This window comes from Artemia franciscana, chromosome 3 (genome assembly GCF_032884065.1).
Source record: "Artemia franciscana chromosome 3, ASM3288406v1, whole genome shotgun sequence".
NCBI lineage: Eukaryota > Metazoa > Arthropoda > Branchiopoda > Anostraca > Artemiidae > Artemia > Artemia franciscana.
The window spans coordinates 44,590,496-44,601,513 of NC_088865.1; the positions used below are offsets into that span (position 1 = coordinate 44,590,496).

An 11,018-nucleotide genomic window follows, 5' to 3' on the forward strand; every position below is an offset into this window, starting at 1 on the left:
ATATGCAAATACATTTCCTAAATAAAAAAATAAAAATATTGATAGCTCAAAATTCTACTCGAATAACAAGAATTGCATTTTCAGAACTAAAGGCAGAGAAAAAGCAACTAGTAACTGAAAATTAAGGTAAAATGTTAATTTGTCAAAATTTCATTAGCTATAGACCTGTCATTACCCAAATTTCAGGGCCCTCTAGAGGGAGAAGGAGTAGAGGCTGGTACTTTAAAATACCTTCTCAGGACATACTTTAGCCTGTAGACCCATCCCTGAAAGTTTCATTTTCCTAACCTAAACCCTTTCTGAGATAGCAAGAAGTCAGTTAACTAGAATTTTACCTTATTTTTAATTAATTATTTCTATATTTTTTCTAATTATTATTGCTTGAAAGTAATGTCGCTAATATTACTTTTGTACTGGCTCTTAGTGTTAAAGTAATTGACTGATGAACTCAAAGTTGAAATTGCAATTTTTATCAAAGCAAATCAAAATTAGGATGCAAATATGTCCAGGGATGTAAATTTAATTATTAAATGACCTGTTTGAAGGAAATTTTAAGAAAATGCAGTGTTTTGAATAAAACGATGGAAGGGACACAAATGCATTTTTTAACTCGAATAGCTAGTTTCAAAGTATTTTTATATGGAGCTATGGAAGAAAAATTTGGAAAAAAAGTATTTCGACATTTAAATTTATGTGCCCAAGATAACTTACAAGCAAGCAAAAATCCATTTATTAAGCATTTGAATGGTTTGATAAGTCATTATCGAATTATTTTGATGATTTCAATTTTAAAAATTTGCAAGGATGGTGGACGAAGAAAATGTTGCATTTCAATTGACTAGTAACTAGAAAGAAAACTTGATTGAATTATCTTGTCATATTTCTTTGAAAGAAAATTTTAGAAGGCATCTCTAATTCAATTTTACTATAAAGAACAAATGTTGTATGCTCCCAGTCGCAAAATCTTGTCAATACAGAACAGGATTTTCTGTATTAGGTCAAACAAGATCGAAATATTGTGTTCGTTTGGTTGCATAAAAGGAGCTTTGCGTTGCTATTTCATCATTGACACCGAATTTTGGAAAATATTGTGTTAACAGTCAAGCATATTCTTCTTTTTAAAAGACAACAATATAAATTTGTTTTTCATTTGCTTTGTTTGCATGATTTTGTCTTTAATAATTTTCATAGTATTGAAAATTTTCATGTCTGTGTTATTTCTTAAAATAGAAGACAGGCACCATAAGATCAAATATTTTCAGGGAAGCCGTGGTAAAATATTGTTTAGAAACCACTGGACTAGACAACAAACAGACAAAATTACAAAAAAAAAAAAATGGAAATCAGATCAATTTTTTATTTTTGGTTTGTATGTGCACGTTTCTGTACATTTTCACCCATGAGGGACTTCATATCTAAAAAGTACATGAGCGTAAAAGCAAATAAAGTTAAGCAAGGCAGCAAAAATAAATTTGTCAAAAAAATCATCAAAAACCACTCGGATCAAAACAAAAGAACAAATCCCAATGTAAGAACTAAAATCATTGAAACTAAAAATAGATAGCCTGAGTTGACAATCCTGCTTGTTATCTACTTTCTGGTTAAAGACTCTTTGCAGAACAAAGTAATGATATAGTTGGATTTAGATTTTTAGTATTTGAATGAGATCAAGTAAAAAGAAACATCTTAACTGAAACTAAGGAACAAAATTAAAAATTATGGCGAAAAGAAATTATTCCGTATATTAGGAATACCCTCACCTCAATCCCTCGTGCTTCAAACTAAATTTCTTTAGTTTGTGTAAACTAAACTGACACACAAAACGGCCCTCGTGTTTCAAGAGTCTTTCTCAAGAAATCGGGACAAAAAGTCAAGCTTTAGCGTAAAGAGCGAGGTATTAAGGAAGTTGTAACCCCCCTAATATAGGGAGTAATTTCTGTTTGTTTTAAGTTTAATTGTTGCTCCTCAGTTTCAGTTGAAAAATCTTGTTTTTTATTTAATTTCTGATCATTTTTGAAATGCAAGGAAATCAAGCTTCTCCTGGGGAAGAATTCCCTCCACCCACAGAAAATTCCTTAAAGTAATGCTCCTCGCATCCGAAAAAAAACGCTCTCATGGAAAATACCCCCAGACACTTTTATCCTCGCTGAAAATCCTCAATGAAAAATTTGCGTGGACCATTTCGCCTGAAAAACTCTCCTTAGCGTACATTAATTTGAAAAGACTTTAATTTCTGATCGCTTCTCAAATCGTGTCAGAAGTCAACCTCCGTGGAACATTTTTTTCCGAAAATCCCGAACCCAAGTGGAAAGTAACTCCCGCGGATAATTCCCCAGTAAGAATTTCACCCAAGAAAAAATCACCTTTCCTCATGGAAAAATCCTCCAGACAATTCCCAAACCCGCATAAAAATTTCCCCATGAACATCTTCACACGTTAAACGGCAAAGACAAAGTAAGAGATATGAAAGAATCTCGAAGAGGAATTATGTCAGTTTCCCCAGTGTAAAATTTCTCCTTGAAACATGATCCCCCGAAACTTCCTTCCCCACGGAAATTCTCACCGTGGAAAATCCCCCCAAGCAGACCCCCCATACAAAAAACTATGTAAAATATCCATTGGCAGATGGTATGCGTAAATAATGGGTAAATTTTATAATATACAGCTCTTTACTCAAGGCTGTGCTGAAGAGGGGGTCATGTCATTCCCAAAGAGAGAGTTATTGGACCTTTCATCTATCTTGAACAAAATGCCTATCTCAGAATTTCAATCAGACGACCTTGGAAAACATAAGTTGGAGGGGGAGTAACTGCACTCCAAAATTGTTGGTTAGTTAAAAAGGTCTCTAAAACTTTTGATCTCCGATCAGATGAGCCCTCTCCTGATCTTCCAGAATCACTGATTCGTTACAATAATCCCTGGAAAAACAAGCAAAGAAAAGAACAAATAAACAAATATCCGTTATTTTATTTTGAAAAAAAAATACAAAATTCCAAATTGTTATATATATGAAATTTAAACTTCTACAACAGGGTTCTCTTAATGTGTCGAATTTAATGGGATGGTTTTCGCTAAGATCTCTTGACAATTTGGGGGGTGTTTCCTCCCTGTTTCAAAATTTGTGAAAGTTTTCTAAGGCTCGGAAGTTTTTGTGGGTAATATTGTTTTAATAAGCTTCATATATTTTCAATCAAAATAAAAATTTGATTCCATTGATTTATTTATTGCTATCAAATCTCTCGTTTTTTTAGTTTTGGCTACTATTGAGCAGCATTGCTCCTCACTTGTAGTTCGTTACCAATAACTGTTTGAAAAGAAGAGAAAAGTCTACGAACAAGTGGTTCAGCAGCTTTATTTTTAACATTATATTAGATTATAAGATTTATAGGATTTTTCAAGATTATTTCTTAAGGTTACGCAGTTTTTACTTAAGATTATTAAGATTACACAGGTCTTGATTCAACTATGGTAGTCATGTTATTATACTGCTAATCGATATTACCAAAAAGAAAATCCAAGATTTTCTTAAAGAAAGCTCTAATTTATAAGATGGATTGTCTTTCTTTTATCACCCAGACGAGAGAACTATATTGTCTTTATTCTGAAATTATATTTGTTTAGGATATCGCATAGAAAACAAAAATGTACAGACTTGATCAAATCCGAGGTCAATCTATTTCGGATATTGGTTTGTTTATCACGAGCCCTCTAAATGAGATACGATGAAAAGACGTCTTAATAATCTAGAAAGTCCCAAACTAACCTTTGCTAAGCAAGAAAGCCTTAAAAAATTAAATGCTTAGGAATGCTTAGAGGTTATTTCTTAATATAGGCTGATTCTTGAACAAAAATAATATGAAAAAAACTTCGTTTTCTTAAAGAGTTAAAGAGGCTGCGTCCCAAAGTCGAACCTTAAAACGTACAGGAATTAGGAGAGGCAGTTGGGGGGCTACCGCCCCCCAAACCCCCCGCTTTTAAAGACTCTTTTCTACAGGTTTTTTGTTTTGTTAATTAAAAGAAGGCCTTTCCGAAGCCAAGAGCGGGGGGTTAGGGAAGCGGCAGCCCCTCACAACAAAAAACCTGTACAAAAGAGTCTTTAAAAGTGGGGGGTTTGGGGGGCGGCAGCCCCCCAACTGCCTCTCCTAATTCCTGTACGTTTTAAGGTTCGACTTTGGGACGCAGCCTCGTTAACTCTTTAAGAAAACGAAGTTTTTTCATATTATTTCTGTACGTTTTTCTACAATCCATGGTGGATGTAATATAATAATTCCTGTACTCCTCGTACAGGAATTAGGACTGCCTCTCCTAATTCCTGTACGTTTTAAGGTTCGACTTTGGGACGCAGCCTCTTTAACTCTTTAAGAAAACGAAGTTTTTTTCATATTTTTTGTGAAAAAAACCGCCCGATAAGGGACTTGAACCCTTGACCTTAGGATTAAAAGTCCCACGCTCTACCGACTGAGCTAACCGGGCATGTTTGAAGTCGAAATACCTGCATGTGTATAAATATAACTTTTAAATAACTTTTAAGAATTTCAAAAATTAACATGGGCTCTTATAGGGAAATAGGTTTTTCTAAGCTAGAAAATCGGGGGGTTAAGATTTTCCGACGAAACTTTCCAGGAAAATTACTCGGAGAATTCCGTCCGCGTCGAATGAGTTTTCGTACACCCAGATCCTATGTTGGCTGTGACCTGTAGGCGTGGCGAAAAAAAAGAACATGAACATTATGTGGCTATGCGTGGTTTCTGGAAAACAGGGAAGGAGTTATCAGATCGAGCTGAAATCTCGCGGATAAGCTCCTGGGCCCTAGGGGACCTTAACTTGTGAATTTTAGCCCGATCGGACAACGTTAAAGGGGGGGGGGTGGGGTTGGGGGGTCGAAACTTTCGGCCAGATTTTCCCCATGAAGGAAAAGTCGGAGGGGGATGAAATTTCGGGCTGAGAAATGCATCCCTTCCCATCCCTCTGCAACCACTGGAACCGAAGATCGCTTAACATTGTCGTGGTTCACCTCTTTAAAGAGGCACGAGTGTGCCTCCTTGATTGGAAGAAAGTGGTTAAGCTTAACTGTAGCAGTGGATTATAAGGCATTACAGGTTTAATCAACTGATAACTCAGCTGGTTCTTTACCATGTCATTAATTAAACAAAAATGGAAGTAGGGAGCGAAGTTGAAACTTATAACGACCAAAAATTTTTGCTTCGCACATTAAGCAAGATATATCTACAAAACTAGCTCAAATTAACTCGCATTCAAATAGACTCGTTTTGACTTCCACTATCTATGGAACAATAAAAAATAGAACTTTAAGAACAAGATTAAATAAAAAAAACAAGTTTTTTAACTGAAAGTAAGGGCCGACATTAAAAGTAAAAACGAACAGAAATTACTCCGATTATGAAAGGAGCTCTTCCTCCTCAACGCCCTGCTCTTTACGCTAAAGTTTGACTCTTTCTCCTATCTCTAATTTTTAAACAGTAAAATTTATTTAATTTCTGAAAATTTTTGAATCAATGTATGTTTTGATTTTGGCTCTCCGCACATAAATAATTAACACAAAATTTGCATATTAATTGTTTTTGGCTACATGGCTTTCTCATATTTTCAATCGGAATATTTTTAGAAAAAAGGAGCGGGGGAAGAGGCCTAGTTGCCCTCTAATTTTTGATTACCTAAAAAGGCAACTAGATCTTTTAATTTTTAACGAACGCTTTCATTAGTAAAAAATATACGTAATTTACGAATTAACTTGCGTAAAGAATTTCTATATTCTTATATTTTTATTACGTATATATGAGGGGGTTCACCCCCCTCGTCAAAACCTCGCTCTTTACACTAATACTTAAATTTTATCCCAATTCCTTAAGAATCACAAAGGCCGTAGAATAAATAATTCAAATTACTAAAAATACTTTAGAGTAAAGAGCGAGGTATTACGAGCAGGTGAACTCCTCATATGCGTAATAATTTCTGTTCGTTTTAAGTTTTAATGCTGCTCCTTACTCTCAGTTGAAAAAACTTTTCATATTTATTTTTTATTGTTTTTTTTTAAATAATACTAGAAAGTCCTGCGCCCCCTTCATTGAAATTTTCTTCCCCCATGACATATTCCTCCTTGGAAAAATCCTCCCACGTAACCTCTCCTCAACTACTCCCCCCCCCCAAACCAAAAATCCCCCTGAAAACGTCTGTACATTTCCCAATAGCCATTGCCATCTGTAAAACATGGTCAAAGTGTGTAACTTGCAGCCCCTCCCACGAGGACTGTGGGGGAGCAAGTCATCCCCAAAGACATATTTATAAGGTTTTTTGACTATGGTGAATAAAATGGCTATCTCAGAATCTGATCCAGTGACTTTGGGGGAAAATGAGCGCGGGAGGGGGCCTAGGTGTCCTCCAATGTTTTGGTCACTTAAAAAGGGCACTAGAACTTTTAATTTCCGTTAAAATGAGCCTTCCCGCAACATTCTTGGACCACTGAGTCGATACGATAACCCCTGGAAAAAAAAAAAAAAAAAAAAAAAAAAAAAAAAAAAAAAAAAACACGCATTCGTGATATGTCTTCTGGCAAAAATGCGAAATTCCACATTTTCATAGATGAGAAATTGAAACTGCCACACTAGGGTTCTCTGATAAGCTGAATCTGATGGTGTAATTTTCATTAAGATTGAATTACTTTTAAAGGGTAATTCTTAAAATAAGGGGTATTTTCAAAAATAAGGCAAATTTTTTCAGGCTCGTAACTTTTGATCAGTAGGACTAAACCTGATGAAACTAATATATTTAAAATCAGCATTAAAATGCGATTCTTTTGATGCAACTACTAGTTTCAAAATTCCGGTTTTTAGAGTTTCTGTTACTATAGAGCTGGTTCGATCCTTACTACAGTTCGTTACCACGAACTGTTTGATTAATTAAAAAAAAAAAAACAAGAAATGAGCGATATTGAAACTTAAAGCGAACAGAAATTATTCTGCATATGAAAGGGGTTTTCCTCTTCTCAACACCTGGCTCCCTACACTAAAGTTTGACTTTTTCTCACAACTCTACTTTTTAAAACAATAAAAAACTTTAGTGTAAAGAGCGAGGCGTTGAGGAGGGGAGAACCCCTTTCATATACGGGATAATTTCTCTTCGTTTTAAATTTTAATGTCGCTCCTTATTTGCAGTTAAAAAAAATTTGTTAATTTAATTTCTGAATGTTTTTGAATTAATGCATGTTTTGATTTTGGATCACCGAATATGAATAACTAAAACGAAATTTGCATATTTTTTTTCGGCTAAATGGCTTTCTCATAGTTTTGATCGGACGATTTTGGTAAGAAAAGGGGTGGGGGAGGAGGCCTAGTTACCCTCCAGTTTTTTTTGCTACTTGAAAAAGCAACTAGAACTTTTTATTTTTTTACGAAAACTTTTATTAGTAATACTCGGGATCAAGTAATGGATAGCTCTTGGACGATTAGTTTCCTTAATGAGGTTTCTAGCTTTATTGTAAACCTTAGAAAGTGGTTTTAACAATGAAGAAAAGGTCGACATCTATACTATTGGACAGTAAGAAACGTAAGATTGGATCAAGCAGTTAAAAAGGATTTTCAAAATTGATCTAGGGAAAAAATGTTTAAGTTTCTTTAAAACGACCGAGACTTCTGCACATCTTCATTCTGATCAAATGAATGTGACGTCTAAAAGACAAGTTTTCATCAACAAGAATGCCCAAAAAACGAACATATCAATCTTTAGATCTATGAATTATCCCATTTGGCTGATAAATTTCTGATAAATGGGGTGGATGAATTTCTAATAATTGGCTTGCTTGAATAGGATTTGCTGTGGAATTTGTCGTTATTTCATCGTAAGTTGCCCTCTTTTCGTCTTAGGAAGGTTATTGTATTGACTGATCTTGATGATTATGATAATCAAATGAAGCTTAGGTTTTTGAGCGTTTGAAACTATTGATAAATGAAGTTTTTAGTTAATCCCCCACCATTATTAGATTTTCTTAGTATTAAGATTTATATAACACTAATTTAAGCCAATCACAATTTTTACTAGAAATTTTGAGCCAATCAGAAAATCCTATGAAAAATTTGATTGGCTCAAATTGGTGCTGGCTAAACTACAACATTAGTAAAATTTTACTGGGGATAGGTGTTTAGGGTTTCGTCACAGTAGACGTTTTTAATTTTCATTTTACGAGAAGATATTAAATTTATTTTTCTAAAAATATTGAAAATTTTCAAAGTAAAAAATTGTGCCTTAGATGGATCCCTTTAAAACCCCCTAGTCATATTGCATATCGGGATGAATTTTTTTGCCGGTGCCCTCCCACCCCCAACCTTCCAAAAATATCAATTTGAAAATCTATTCAAACGACTATATCAAGGTATTTTAAATAGTTCATTCCACAAATATGGAATTGAGATTTACTCCATAGATAACAGAATCAGAAGTGCCAATCCGTAAAAATATACAGCGGAGAGAGAGGATTTTCTTGATGAAGAGGCAAAAGAGATATTTCTCAAAATCTATTATTTTCAAAAAAATGTGCAAATAATGGGTATTTCCAAAATCTAGGAGACAATTTTCTCCTCCCTTTTGTCACCCAGATCAAAATCCCGACTCTTTAGTCATTGTCCACCATGAAGAATTGTCTGTCAGTCACTTAAACAGCAAAAGTATTTTATATCTTGAAGAACAGTCAAGATTAGTCAAGACAGTGACAGTTGACAAGACAGTCAAGATGTTCCGCTGGATTAAAAGAGACGAAGCTGCTCAGTGAACTGAATTTGGTAATTTTGCCTACTGTATATTAATCATTAAACATTTTGGATTTGGAGCATGTATTTTGTTTAAGTCTAAACTAGTATCAATTTATGCATGAATATACAAGAAAGGTCTACATGAGTATAAGTGGTCCAGTAGCCTTACACCCAAGCCACCACCACCTGAAATCCCTAAATTGGTACTATGTTCCCTATATGTTCTTTCACTCCTTATCTAATTTGTATTTTTACTCTCACTCCCCAAAACACCCCTTAAACCAATTTTGGTTTACTTACTAGCTGCTATTGGTTATTTTTCTCTCTTTTTCTATTTTGCTAATTTTTCTCAGAGGTTCATTGACACAATTAACAAAGCTAATTAGAATAGAGTTTTAACAAAGGCTGGATCAGCCTGTCTATTCTTATGATTAATAAGGAAGTCTATGAGAATGCCAGGGGAGAAGAACCTATTATGTGACTAATGGCTACAGGAAGAAGTTTTAGATACTTAACTTCGAAAATATTCACGAGAAATAAATCAGAACCGGATGCTGGTTTTCCTTTGGATAACTAATTTTTTTCGCTTTTTGTTCTTTTCAAAGGGATTGCGCAAAATAAAATCTTCATGATTTATACCATTCTAGATTATTTTTTTTCCCTGACTTCTCTAATGAGCTTGAAAATTTCCGAAGTCAAACTATTAAATATGCTGGAAATCCTAGCCAAGGAAATAATAGAAAACTTCCAAGGGAATGTTTATACATGTCTCAAGTGAAGAGTATATGCTTGGTGGCTCCTGAAGAATCTTTAGACAGTAAAATTGCCAGAGCAAAAAAATACAAGGAACCTTATAGGGCTATACGTATAAAAATTATGTAGAAATGTGTATTTTTCAGCATTCATTGATTAAGCAAATTTTTGATACGTTTTTCAAAGTCTTTTTATAATGGCCCCCCCCCCGAAAAAATTCCTTTGTGATCCCCCGAAAAATTCTTTTGAACCCCCCCCCCCTAAAAAAGAAAATCCCGGATAAGGCCCTGGTACACCCTATATAACCACCTCTCCGAAAGGAAACAGTGTTAACATATTTTTTTTATAATTAATTAATAACAAAATTTTCCATAAAAGAAAGTCTTTCAAAAAATAATGAGCTACGTTTAACCAATTATAAGCCGAAATAAAATAAAATAGTATTTCAAGCATAAAATAGCCACAAATCACAAACAATAAATAAAGGAATCCAAAACGAACAGAAATTAAAAAAATAACAGATTCAAAATAAAAATGAGCAGAAAATAAAGTTAGTAGGGCTGACACTTCTAACCCCTCCCCACAACCTTCTAAAGGCCAGAGCATAATTTGCACTTCACTGAAAAAAACTCTTTATTTCAAGCCAAATGGTTCTATTTCCAATAAAATTGAAAAAAAAAAACAATATCACAACCAACTGCGGATTGACAGCTTAATATATAAGCTGATATCAATTCCTGAAAGTCTTAATAATTTTGGATTTATCAAAGTAAAAAAAAACAAAAAAAAAAAAAAACATTTACTACGGATCATGTTCAGTAAAATGCAAATTATGCTCTTGGTTTTAGAAGAGCATTGGGGGCGTCAGTACTTCTCCTTTTAGTAGCCTTAGTAATCGTTGCAATGTAAATAGTAGATGGAATAGCAGCAGTAGCGGTGGCAGTGTTAGTAGTAGCGCGTGCATATTGCCTTTTGGTCAATTCATCTTCCCCTTAAGTACCCCATAATACAAATTTATTTAATTTAACTTTCCTCTCAACATTTCCTGAAATGATTACCTCAATATAAGCATTAGTAATAGTCGCTAGAAAAGCAGCAGATATAGTAGCAGTAGTAGTGGGAGTAGCAGTAGTTGTAGAAGTACTAGCAGCAATAGTATTAGGAGTAGCAGTAGTAGCAGTAGTAGTAGTAGTAGCAGTAGTAATATTATCGTATAAATATTGCCTTTAGGTCAATTTATTATCCCCCTCGTCTTTCTCTTAAAGTTCTAACTCAATCCCATCAGTCATTACCTAGTTACGCCCTTTTGACAACCTGCATACACACAGTGTATTTTGATGTAGCTCAACACATCCCTTAACATTCTCTGAAAGCTTCACCTGAATGCTTTAGTCTTTTCGAACGCCCAAGGCCAAATATTCCTATCTTTCCAGTAGTAAAGAGGGAAAGGCTCTTGATTCTACAGCCGGAGACTCTAAAGATTGCCTATACTACAGACGGTAC

The 11,018-nt window shown here is 34.4% G+C and overlaps 1 non-coding gene across 1 annotated transcript; it reads right to left on the reverse strand.

Moving 5' to 3' along the window:
* Nucleotides 1-4,400: 4,400 nt before the first annotated feature.
* On the reverse strand, nt 4,401-4,473 carry Trnak-uuu (transfer RNA lysine (anticodon UUU)). Its single transcript has one exon. It is a non-coding gene; the product is annotated as a tRNA-Lys (tRNA).
* Nucleotides 4,474-11,018: the final 6,545 nt, after the last annotated feature.